The sequence below is a fragment of the Dipteris shenzhenensis genome, chromosome 15, assembly GCF_047967505.1.
Source record: "Dipteris shenzhenensis isolate YYH24624 ecotype China chromosome 15, Dip_SZ_1.0, whole genome shotgun sequence".
Taxonomy (NCBI): Eukaryota; Viridiplantae; Streptophyta; class Polypodiopsida; order Gleicheniales; family Dipteridaceae; genus Dipteris; species Dipteris shenzhenensis.
Genome location: NC_141610.1, coordinates 2,334,326 through 2,347,806, shown reverse-complemented (window position 1 = coordinate 2,347,806; position 13,481 = coordinate 2,334,326). Strand labels below are relative to the sequence as shown.

Genomic DNA, 13,481 nt, shown 5'->3' with positions numbered 1-13,481 from the left:
TCCTGTAATGAACTCCCAATAGCCTTTTCCCATAAGGAAATTCGTCATTCTAAACTTCCATGCTTGGAAGTTGTTCTTGTCAAGCTTTTCAGTGACAATCTGTGAAAGAGAGTCAGACGCCATTATAGAACACTACAAAATATTCTGTCACTACAAGAAACACAACTTCTGCGTCACAAGGCAAATCTGCAAAACTGACAAAAGTGGTATTTCACCACAACACAGTCACTTCCTAGTGATGATTTTGCATCAACAAGCAATAAGAATGATACTGTCACTCCCAATATCTTTGTGCATAGGCATATGATACAATTTCAGTGGCAACTTTTCACTGACCTGCAGAACAATGGTCACACAGCCAAAACAGGCCACTTTTCTGAGTGCATGCGGAAAAACTTCTGCCACTAAAATGAGCCCCGAAACGGTCTCAAATCAAAAAAAAAAAGTAACCGAGGGCTTTGCCCGCAGCCGTAGCATATACTACCCTCTCGCCGCATCGCGAAGGGTGTCTCAATCTGAGACAGTGCACTCTTGCACTTTCTGGCTGTGCTACCTGCAAAGATTTGATCCCAAACTCGAAAAAGGAAAGCAACACTAATCCTCTTACCAAGACACTGCGAACTTGGTTTGCTTCCTTGAGCTCCTTACCATGAATCGAGCTCTGATACCATGTGAAGAGAGTGGGAGAGAGGTACGGAGTCTCACTTGCAACTTTCTCACATACACAATGGGGGAATACACACAAAGGTGGAGGCTGAAAACAGTTTTTCTCTTCTTAGTTGTAAAAGCCAAAAAACTCTCTCTTACAAAAAGGAATAGATGAACCCTGTATGTGGGTCTCAAACCAGACTCAACTAACCTAGGTGGCATACTAACTGAGCCACTAACTAGAGTACATAAAGATAGCTGTCATCCAGCTATTATTCATGGGCGGTGTACCAACCGCATCTGCAGCTAACAAGTCGGTGACATAAATGCACAACAGTCACCCTGGCATATCATGAGTGGAGCTCGATATCTCAACAAAGAATCTAATAATTGATATAGATTTCATGATGTAGAATTGAAGCATGGTAAGTAAATATATTTGCAGAGTTCCATGAGCATGCCTTAAATAAAAACAGTGAAGGGGTTGACAAAAAAGAGCCACTACAATCCAAGTACGTGCCAAGGATTTATTTTTTTTTTTAATAAAAAAAATTAAAATTAAACAAGATGAATGAGATTCATTAGGCCTACTAAAAAGAAATTGTAACTTGTGAAAGCCAAGCTCTCTGAGCCAAGGCTAGGTAGGCTTGTATGTGGCGTGGACGATAGTATCTCTGTCTGCATACAGATCTTGTTCACGATCTCGGCAACATTTGCAATCTTGAGCTCCATAGTAGTAGATTTGACACTCTAAAGCGCATCTAGAAATACATCAAGCACCCTTACAAGGGTAGGCCAAAAATTGTTCTGCATCATATAACGAAATTTGGTCACATTACTGCGGAGTCTCGTTTGGATGTCTCGGCCACTAAATCTGCACATTCTGAGTCCACCAGCGATTCGCGATGCTGATCAGCACAATCGTTCGAAATATCAATATCGTCGTCTGCCTGTTCGGGTGGCTAGGGCCGATGTGGATAGGGGTTTCTGCTATTTTCCCAAAAACATCCTCAGTATGATCGTTTGATGCACGCTCGGTGTCCACTGTTTTCGCAGAGGCATCCTCGGTGTGATCGCTTGATGCGAGCTTGATGTCCGCTGTTTTTGCAGACGGATCCTCAAAATCATCATCACCTATTTTACTCTTCTACAGATGCTAATCCTTCCTCCTATATACAACTGCAGCTTGCCTAGCCACAACAGAGGTGCTGAACCAATACGAAGTAAGGCCAAGGAGAGCGAGCAGGAAGTCGAGAAAAGGGGGGGAGTAGGCGGTGAAGCCGAAAATGGAGAGGGAGCTACAAAAGATGCTGGCGATGAGAAAAGCCCGGAGAAGGTGATGAGAGCCAAGGATGCAAGGTTCCGGAGATCGCAGAGCTTTCGGGGAGAGGACGATGTTCAAGATGTTCAAACCAAACAGGGACAAAGCTAAGAGAGTGTACAACATGAAGAGGATTGCAAGGGAAATAATGCCAGAGCAGGTAACGAAATGCACCGCTAAAGCAGTAGATCCAACCAAGCCAAAGATCAGAGAAACAACATTGACCAAGAGAAACGCAACAGGAGCCCGCGCGGGCTTTAAAAGATTGATCGGAAGCAATACTTTCAAATAGGTGTCCACTGCTCTGTACAGTCCATCGTCTAGGGGACGAGCGTAATTCTGCCAGGGCAATGAACTTCGGCAAAGGTTAAATGCGAGTCGGCAGCAATTTCTGCAAGGTACCCGTCCACGAGCTTGGCGACCTTGAATAAGGGATTCTGCGTTGGAGAAGCAAGCGGGTCGGTCTCATCATACATGTCGGAACGATCATCGATGTCATCCTCTCCCTGCTGGTCGACGAAGATAACAACAAGATGATGCACAGTGCCCACATCGAACATCGTTTCACTGCCGTAACCCAATGAAGGAATGAGTACATCATCCAAAGTCGCTCTGTGCAGCTGCTTGCCAATGCGACGCTCAAGATCTAGATGACACCCCAGAGTAGTGTCCAAAATGCTCGCTGTGCGCAGTAATCTGATCAGAAACTTGATGGACACCACATTCTTCTCGCCGGGCAAAAGGCTAACGATTGTCTCTACCAAAATTCATTGCTCGTGCTCCATGGCTGTTGACGCATTGTGCAATTTCAGCTTGCTCCGGATGCTCGGATCCCACACTCCCACATGCTTCCTCGTCAGACCTTTCAGAGATCTGTGCACATATTGCACAAGAGCACCCCCCCTCGCTTTCATGGCTGCCAGCACTCTCTGGTAGAGGCCAAGAATGGACAAGTCCTCGGTCCACCAATCTGTGCAGCCGATATTCGTCTGTCAATCGTGCAAGCTAATCAGACTACTTTGATTTCCGGCTCCTTTCGCGAAATCCGAGAGTGTCAACACTTCTTGGTCTTTCAGTGCCTTCGATGCTGCCCACTCTACGCATCTTCAAATCTTCCACCATGGGTAGCAAATTCTCTCAAGTATGTAAAACTGTCACTATATCCTTGAAAGTCTGTTTGCGCAAGTTTGCACGACTAAGTTCTATTCGTCGTGCTCTTCTGTCACGTCCAGAAACTCTGCATCACAACAAAGCAAGGCAACGTTGAATTTGGACACTTCGAGCTTCACACCGTAGCAGAACTTCGCAACTAGCTCGAATCCCTCTGCGCCACCAGGGACGCCTTCCAATTCTACCCTTGAAGCGTCTGCTTCCCATTCTTCCGCAACCAATATCTTGAGAAGTCCACATCTTGAAACGAGAGGAAACTGTCGAAAACACCACGAGATTGTTAGAGCTGGCAAAGCAGCAAAAGCAGCAACGGCAAGACGAGAAGGCTGAGAAGAGGTGATACTACGGGAATTCGAAGGGACAGAAGTCGAGGCGAATTCCCTCCTTTCCCTTCCCCCCTTTCCCCTTCCTCACCCTCCCCTCCCTTCCTCGCCCCTCGCCCCTCTCCTCCTTCCCGTATTCGTTCCTCCCCTTGCCTCCCCCTTCCCTTCCCCTTCCCTCTCCCCTTCCCTTTCTCTTTCGCTTCCCTTCCCTTTCCTTCCAGTGCCTTCCCTTCCCCTCCCCTTCCTTTCTCTTCCCCTTCCCTATGCCCTTCCCTTTTCCTTCCCCTTACCTTCCCCCTCCCATTTCCTTTCCATTCCCCTTCCTTCCCCTCTCTCCGCCTTCCCTTCCCTTCCCCCTTCCTCGCCCCTCTCTCTTCCCCCCTCCCTGTCTTTCTCTTTCCCCCTCCCTCCCCTCTGTCAATAGCCAACAACCGTAGCATGAATCACACACCAACACGGATGAAATAAGAGCCCCATGGGCATGTCCAATGGCCCTCCATCGATGAACCAAGGGCATGTTTGTGCCATGTGTGCATGACACCATTTTACAGTATTAAAACTCTCAAAATGTACTTATTAATACCATTAGGATATCGTGGAGATTTTAGAGGACTCTTATGGTAAATTAATGTCATGCATGGACCATACATACATACATACATACATTCATGTGTGTGTGTGTCACACACACACACATAATTTTTCCATGCATTAAAATTTGTAATTAATTTAAATTGTTAAAAAGTTTAAGAAAAGGTTAAGTTTTTAAAGAAAGTTTATTGAAATTACAAATTTATACTAGAGTAAGATGCCAATTATATTTCCTATTTTTTCCCTTATTAGTGCAAAAACATTGTGTGAGTAAATAAAACTTTTATGTGGAGAGGATGGTGCCATAAAATAAACTTTTTATTGGGGAGGGATCATTGCAAAAATTAAACTTTTCATTTGGGAAGGATTTTAAAGCAAAGTCGAAGTACATCAAAATGGTCCAAAATTAATGAATACAATGTTGTTAGTGAAATGGTCAGGATACTGATGTTTTTTCTTCTCAAGCTTATCTTCTCTAGTCTTTTGTATAATTTTTGCAAATCTCACCAACAAGCAAGATATGCATCTCCACAAATCAAGGTTTGATGCCCTATGGAAGTTGATCACAATTCTCCAAGTCCTTAGGTCTACATCTACTCAAGACTTTCCTTGGGTTCAAGATTTTCATCTCAGTGTCCTTAGTTTTAATGGTCACAACTTCTACACCACAATCACTATTAGAAACCAAACGAGAGTGCTTAATGATGAGGATATGTTCTCACATGGCAGAGTAGAGACTGAGAAGATGCAATGATGCACAAATAGAATGAAAGGATATGTCTTTGATTATTATCCCTAACAAAAGAAGGCTAAGGTGATGCTCACGCACAAGTGGTGTGCTATCATGCTCATGTGGGTTTAAACCCTCTAATCATCCTAATGCAGAAATCTCAACACTCCCCTTCTATACAAGTGCGTAGAGTATTGCATAATAATTAGGATATATTTCTTTTATTAGTTATAAACTTATTACAAAAATTTGAATATAATCAAAGACATGGCCTTAGTTGACAACTTACTAAATAAAGGGAGTAGTGTGTTAATAAATGACTCTATGGGTGTAATCCTAAAACATCAATATCTCTCCATGTCATATACATAAAGCAGTATATCATTTTATAGGAAGGTCTTACCAATATCACTTATCATGACATGGTAGTGTCTATACCTTTATAAGGGAGATACCATTTGCATGAGGATATAAAACATAATAAGAGTAAAAAATTACATCACTATAATAATGAGCTCTCCAAGTACCATAAACATTTTGCTATTTGGACATCATCAAAAACATGGAGAAGTCCATGAAGCACAGAGAATGTGTGAGCTAAAAAATGTAATATCTATATCTAGTTCTCCCATGAATATGGAGATAATGGGATCTTCATTATGGGGATATGCCATATGTAAAACCACTTGTCGATTAACATTTCCTAGAGCATTGGAACCCCACAAGTAATGAAAAAATTCCCAAAAATAAGGCCCAAAAAGAACCAACTCCCTCTCTACAATTAATCTCGAGGCATAAAAATTCCTTGAGTCAAGGTATTAGGGTCAAACAATTTTTGGTCTATTAAAAGGCAATTTTTTAAGGATGATTTCCATGAACGGCAATTTGAAACACAAAACTTAATAAATTTTTCTAAAAATTACATGTGAAAATTCACAAAGGGGTTTCAAACATTCACTATAGCACTACCGCAAGGAACCATGGCAAGAAGATAAAGGCAAGAAGAGCCTTTGCTCTGATACCATGTTGGAACCAAATGAGAGTGCTCAATGAGAAGATGTAGTCACATAGGAGAGAAGAGATGAAGGAAATAAAAAACCACACTTTGTTAAAAGAAGGCTAAAGTGACACTCACATACAAGGGGAGGTGACCACCCATTTGATAGCAACAAAGTCTTCATCTCCTAATCCAAATTCAAAAGAAGGCTAAGGTGATCCTCACATACAAGAGGAGGTGACCACCCATTAATAGGAATAAAGTCTTACAAATTCCATCCAAAATCCATATCCACCTATCGTATGAATGTTGATTTAAACACCTTTAGAATTATCAACAATCACGTAGTATCTTTGTACCCTTTCCCCAAGTTCTTGCCTTGTTTTAAGGGATAAGCATTTACTTCCATAGCAATGATGATAAAACTTACTATATACTAAATTTTTTCTTTGAAAAAGAAAAAGAGAAACAATGGCTAATGCACTTTGACGTGAATAATAGGGTCTTATCAAAATCAATTTTACCTTAAATTATTCTCAAATGGAACCATGTAAGACCAAGGAGTATTATGATGGTCACAATTAGATATTTTGATTAGATATGTAAAGTTTTCAAGAAAGGAATTCTGAAAGAGATTGTAGGCTTTGGTTAGTAGATCAAGATAGCATTTGTATGAATGATAATGGTATCTACAAATCACCTAGGTATCTAATAAATACTATAAATTTGAATGAATTGAATGTCTAGTACCATGTAGTTAAGTGATAACCAAGTTAGAGAGTTTGGACTCTGCAATGTCCAAATTCATTTTCAGAGTATGTTTGGAAAAACTTTAATAAAAAACCATTATTGAAAAAACAAATTAAAACAAAAAAGTAAGCCAATTTTGAGAGTTTTATAAAGCAAATAAAATTAAACTTACGAAATTTAATGTAGCATCTTACGTAGACTGGTGCATGGTTGCAATTCATTTTTGTACTTAAATTTCTATTCATAAAATCAAATTTATGAAAATATCCTTCCCAAAACAAAAGGTTACTTTTGAGCACTACCCTTTTGGAATAAACACGTCATTCCTCACCCCCCCTTCTATCCTCTTTCCTTTCATCACTCCCACCTTACCCCATTCACATCCCCTTTATAATTTTACCTCTCTACCTTTTCCTACCATGCCCCTCTTGTTTACTTTGTTCTTCCTTCCTTGGTTTCTTTTTTCTTTCTCTTACACTACCTCTCATAGTATAATGGCATTGACGTCATGCAATAGATTTTTTGTGTACTAGAGAGAGCCATTAGATTCATCATGTAAATCATTATGTATTTCAAGCATGGCACATCACCCATTCATGGATGTATTTCTTCACATGACACCTCCCCTCATCGATGTATGCCTTTTAAAATCCACCTCCCTAGCAAGATACTACCCTCCTTATCTACATATCACTTTTTCATCATAGCTATGATGATTTGTGGCTGTCTCAGTACCATTTCTTGAGTATGCATGTGATGAGATTTGTGGCACACTTTAGGATCCATGGACTACACATCATGATTCCATCTTATGAGATACCTTACTCATGATGGCACTCCAAGGTTTTCCATGCTCCTTGCCATGACTACAGGATCATCTTGACCATTTTCACCTAGATCTCTAGTGGGACGTAATGCAATACGATCCGTCATTTCTTCCACCTAGTGAGGCACCCCATGTTTTATTATCATCATTGAGTACCCCTCTAAGCATTCAAGGTGTTTCCTTGATCGATACTCCATTATCATCTTTAGGCACCTATCCACTATAGAGAATTTTGTTCGTCTTATTGCCACATTGTATGAGGAGTAGTCTCTTTCTTCATTCATGAGCACTTCATTGATAGATCTAGCTCCCTCATCCCCAGTTCCCGGCCTTGTATCTTTTGACCTATGCTTGTCACCAGCCAATCTGAGAGCATTATCTCTTAAAATCTTTAAGTGGGATTCAAGCATGTCCACTTGTGCTTCATTGACAACATCTACATTGACCGGTGCTTCATTGTCATCACCTTTAATGACCTCTTTCAGTCATGCAGCTGCACTTGGAGAGCCATTTGACTTCCCTATTTTCATTTGGGACCCAGGTGGAGTAGTGTGTACTTTAGAGGTGGGGGATCACATCCCTAATCTCATTCATCATCGACATGGATTGTGCACTTCAAAGCATATCACATTTCCTCCTTGAGCCATATTAGTCTATTCTCTATGTTTTGCACTTGCATTGATGTAATTTCTAAATTCACATTCTGAGGATGGAATGTACTTTAAAGGTGGGGGTATGTTAACATGAGATTGGCCATCCATGTCAAATTCTAGCTAGGCATATTTCCACATTTTGCACTATACTTGTGTTAGATCTAGGTGTGCATATATCATATGGTTTGTACCATAGGGTAGGAGGATTAGATCCACCTCCACTTCCCATTTGTTGCAATCCATTTAGCCTCTCTTTGTATGACACATGGCACAAAGGCTATCATCTTCTATCTATATATTGAGAACATGGTGGGATGAGTCCTCATTTCACATCTAGCCCTAGTTTGGAGTCTGCTCATGTGTGCTTGCTTGCATGGAGTGTGTACATGATCTTCTTCTCATTTCTTTCATGAGTCTTTCATAGTGTGAGAGGCTTGTTGAGAGTTAATATTATTGCATTACTTGGTTGAAGTTCCTTCTTGAGTAGGCATTTAAGGGGCATAACTTTCCTCTTTTCTAGGGTTGCTTGAGTCACCATCCTCAAGTGTAAGATATCACCATTATCAAGAAGCCAAAAGCTAGTAGTGCTTGCATGAGAGCTTGTGTACCATGAGGTGTCTAGAGGCCCATAACCTCATTCATAGGGAATAGTAGAGAGAAGGGTGAGAGCAAGAAAGGTGTGAGTTTGTTGGTTATTTGATGCTTTCCTTAGGATAGGTTAGATCTTAGGTTGCATTTACCTTTGTAGGATAGGTTAGACTATATTGTTGGTTTCTTTTAGTTCATGTCCTTGGGTTTCTTGCCTCTTATGTGGCTTCCAATGCCTCATAGATGCCCACCATGTTTTGAGGCTACACACTAGATCCATGATATAGCATGCAACCATGCACTATAAAGGAAATATAGGATGGGGGAAATCAAAGTACTAGCGTGGTGGCTTTACAAAAATGAGCGTGTCACATCAAGGAATAGCCCCCTCCTTTTATAGCCAAGAGAGGGGGGTCTCTCCCAATAAATGCATCCTCCCACATGCATGGTGTGTGTGGAGGAATCTCCCATGTAGGCTAGGTGGGTACGCACTCTCAATTGTGTGTGACAACCCTTTGCCTCATTTTTTCACATAAATCAAATCCCATATCCCAAGTCTAAGATACTCCCTTGGTCTCTTCTCAATTTTATAATACATTCAAACATCTAGGAGGACAAGTGGAGGGTTGGCACAAGGAATCTTGCCACCTCATCCTACTTTCCCCATTATTTAACTTGCATTCTTGGACTATCTACACCCCCCCCACATGGGCCTATCCTGCATGGAGGGAATAATCCAATATAATATCCATCTCCACCTATTTTACATTACTTCTCCCATGGTCCTTGGCCATGTCTCACTAAATGCAAGCATGGGACCGCCTAGGTGGAGGGGTGGCACATGGAGGAACCATGCCACCTTAACATTTTATAATATTATTACCATGGATTATGTACAACACACCTATGGGTCCTCTTATGTGGAGGGGTGTCATGCCCTACCACCTCAACCTTGGGCCCTATGCACACCATATTTTCTTATACTATTGCCACACATACAAGCACACACACATATTTATGCCTTTTACCTTAGTCAAATTGATCCATAATAGTACTCGTCAAGTCCTTAATTTTTTGCTATTCAAGAATGTTGAAAGCCACTGATGCTCCCAAACATAGTTATATTGTTCCTAGCACCTTTCTATCCTCCCAGTCTTCAACTGTTGACATATTCGCAGGCTTCTTTGCAATCCCAACTAATGGCAAGAAAAGATCCTTCTAGTACAAATAGACTGTAATATACATCTTCCAATGTTCGTAGTTCTTGCAATTGAGCTTCTCCATTTTACTTGCCTTCTTCCATTAATGCTCCCACTCAAACCAAGAACCTCCTTCTTAATGAGTCAATGGACATGCTCAAACAAACACTCTGATACCAGTTGTTAGGAGCAATGTGATAATGGAGCAACAATGCGAGAAGAAAAATTTGTAAAATACACAATGCAAAAATCACACACTATGGAAGAGACAAAGAGACATCCATATATGTGGTTCATCCAGTGTGGGCTATGCCCACAGAGAAACAACTAGTCCTGCATCTCTCTTATCCCCAGTAAGTTAGAAGATACAAGATATGAGAAGTATATCCACTACTCTTCTGCTATGTGAGACACACCCTTATCTTACAATTTTGACCACACAACTCATAAGAAACTCCTACTATGCCATCGACCCCCGTTGGGTAGGCCCTTGGAACACCCAGGCAGTAGTGCTAGGGGGTATAAATATGCCTGGGTCCAAGACTAAGGCCAAAAAAAAAATCTATAATAAAAGATCATGCTCCACATAAAACAATAAGTACGTGGTGATGTCCATAGATTGTTGTGGAAGTGCAGGTGCTAAGGGATAATACATAGCCAGTATGGAAAAATTGTTGTATCAAAATATTATTACATGGCTTTGGTTCCCAATATAGTTGGTCTCGGATTAGGGGACTCATTTTCTAAATGCTACCATGAAGCTTTTCATAGATGTTCATATCATGGTTTACAATATGGATATGAAATATCATCTACAAGGAAACAAAGAAACAGAGAGTAGCAACAAGATGACAAAGTAGATTTTGAAGATGACTGTATTAGAGAACCAAAAAAATTGGGATAGAAGATTGGATTTACCTTTGCGGGCAAAGAAAATATCTTTTAAATTCAGCATGGGAATGATAGCCTTTTGGTTGGTTTACGGCTTGGATGCTATAGTACATATGGAATTCATATCCCCCAATTTGTAGATTGTGGTCGGGAAAAGAGCCAAAAAGAGTTAGATCGGTTTTAGTAGGAATAGTTGCTCAAAAGTCAAGGAGGACTAGAATCAGAGTCAATATACTAGGCACGTCATTTAATAATGAAGAAGAACATGGGTGAATCATAGTATCAACTTAAAGATTTTAAAGGTTGATGATTTGGTATTAGTGTCCCATTCCAGGTTTGGAATTTTCGTAGGCAAGCTAAAGTTGAGATATCAAGGAGCATACCAAATTGTGGAGGGTACGCGACCTTCACCCCGCCCACTGCTGCCCTCGCCCCGCGCGCTGCCTAGGTTCCGCCCTGCCGCTCCCACCCTTCTCTCCCCGCGCCCTCCCCCCGCACCTTGGTCGCCACCCTGCTTGCCTTGCTGCGAGCCCCCTCCGCTGGCTGCGTGCTCCCCCCTGCTGACTGGCTGCCCCCCTGCTCCGGTCCAGCCGTGAGCCTCTCCAAGATGGCGCTTCCCCAGCCTTGGCCTGCTTGTCGGTGGCTTCCTTCCCGTGGCAGTGCGGTCTTCCAGGCTGGTCCTTTGCACCCTTCTCCCTCTCCGTGGAGTAGAACGCGTTTGGGTTGGGGGTGTTCGGGCTTTTGGAGGTGTCGAGCCACTTGTGGCATGGGGCCTTGCACTTCTTCGGAGGGGAGTATCTTCGGCGTCAGCTGTCTCCCTTGCCCTGGCGGTCCTCCACATTTGCACCTTCACAGCAGCAGTGGGTTCATCTTTCAGGAAGCGTCTCTCCCCTCCCGGTGGCATTTCTTTGGCGGGAGGAGGTTTGCCCTGCACTCTCCTGCTCTTCCGGAGTTGGAGTTCTCCTCGCAGCTTTGCCCTGGCGACATCGGCCATGGCCATCCCCCAGCACTCCAGTTCGTCCCTCCCCGTGGTGGTGGTTGTGCTGCCCTCGTCCCATCAGCATCTCCTGGCCGCGAGTGGTGCACTGGAGCTGGAAATACCTGGCCCTTGGACAACAACCCAGAGGGGTCGCGTCGGCTGGTGGCCTCTTTGCTTGGGTCTCCAAGCTTCTTAAGACTCAGAGTTTTTCTGGAAGATTCTTCTCCCACAAGACGGCGGCCCTCGGCTCCTTCCTCAGGGATCCCTTCTCCTTTGGCTCTACTTCTTCTTGCCGTACCAGGAGGCTCCCCTTTTGGGTTGAGGCCTGCAGGTGCGTGGAGCGGGCTTCTGGAGTGCGGACTCGCCTCCCGCCAGGTGGTGGTTGCTCCTGCTGGCAGGTCTCTTCCTATTGGGAACCTCGGGCGGGCACGATGGACGGGAGTTCAGCGGAGGAGGGATCCATACATGCTTGGATTACGAGTATCTCCAGGTTTCACTTCATCAGGGATTATTGGTCGGCCTCGTTTATTGGATGTTGACTCAGAGGAGTCATATCAGTTGATGATTCACTGTCTCGAAGACTTTCTAGTACTTCCAGGATTCACTTCATCAGGGATCCGTAGTTTTTTTGGTTTCGCGGTTTACTGGTTTTCAGAAGACCCAGACTAGGGCTTTTTGTTTTGACAGCATTTTGCAACAGTTTTTTGCTTAGCCCTGTGTGGCTTGTAGTTTCGCAGGTGGGAGTTATCCCTGTGCTCCAGCATTGCTGTTGAGTCTCTTGTATTTCTTGTCTCGAAGTAATATAATTAGCCCTTCTTTTTCAAAAAAAATACCAAATTGTGGAGGATCTAAAATAGGGAACTTTATGGATTGTGGATTGCACAGAAACATATTCTTCACAACACCAGTGAATGCATTACACATGAAGCCTTTTATAGGTTTATGAGAGTCGACAACCTAGTTGGAGGATCCAAAGTTAGAAATTCTGGTCGAAATGGAATCTGGATATAATGTAGTGGTGGGGTAATTTGTATTCAATTGACTAATAGTCTACATGTGTTTGTGATTTTGAAGAGATGGTTTTAAATGCAGACATTTGATTCCAGTACTAATTTCAATAGTAGTGCTTGAGTTTAGTAGTAGCTTGTGAGAATCCATGTTGATCTCAAAACTCACCATGCAATGGCTATTGGACACAACCAAACCATTGGTGACTCACACAGCAACCAACACATCAAGTGTGACCTTAATAGCACAAGTAGGCTTAGATTCACAAAATCTCTTAGATGACTTGGGTGAGTAGTCTCTACTCCAAAGCATAGAAGCTCAAAGAATTGGAAGAGGTGGTTCTAGAGTCCAAAGGTCAAATGTCAAGGAGAGTAAGTTAATATGTAGTCATTGACTTATCTCTGTTTATTGATTTTAAGCTCTATCTAGATGATTCTAAACTTGACAGGCAAATTTGGTTACAGAAAATGGGAATGGATGGCTATCACCAATGCCCCTGGTGGCACTGGTAGATCAACTTGCAAGTAGATGAGCGATTTTCCTAACTACAAGAGTTGGGAGGTTACTTAGCCCTAGGAATCTAGCTCACAAAGGAGGTTGTTTCCAAAGTGTTTTAGTTGCCTTTATGCCCTAATGCTCCAATAAAAGCAAAAGTGAAATGTATGATGTAGTAAATGGTGATAGAATTGGGTATGCCACAAACTACTAGATTGTATTACATGATTAAGAATTGCAAGAGGTGAGGCAAAAGTGACTCCTATGGTTTTTAGAATGGGTTTTGATTCTTATCAAATATGACTATATGTG

At 42.4% G+C, this 13,481-nt stretch overlaps 1 pseudogene; it reads right to left on the bottom strand.

The window, feature by feature from the left end:
* Nucleotides 1-1,239: 1,239 nt before the first annotated feature.
* Nucleotides 1,240-11,681, bottom strand: LOC147893206 (BTB/POZ domain-containing protein At1g30440-like; annotated as a pseudogene).
* Nucleotides 11,682-13,481: the final 1,800 nt, after the last annotated feature.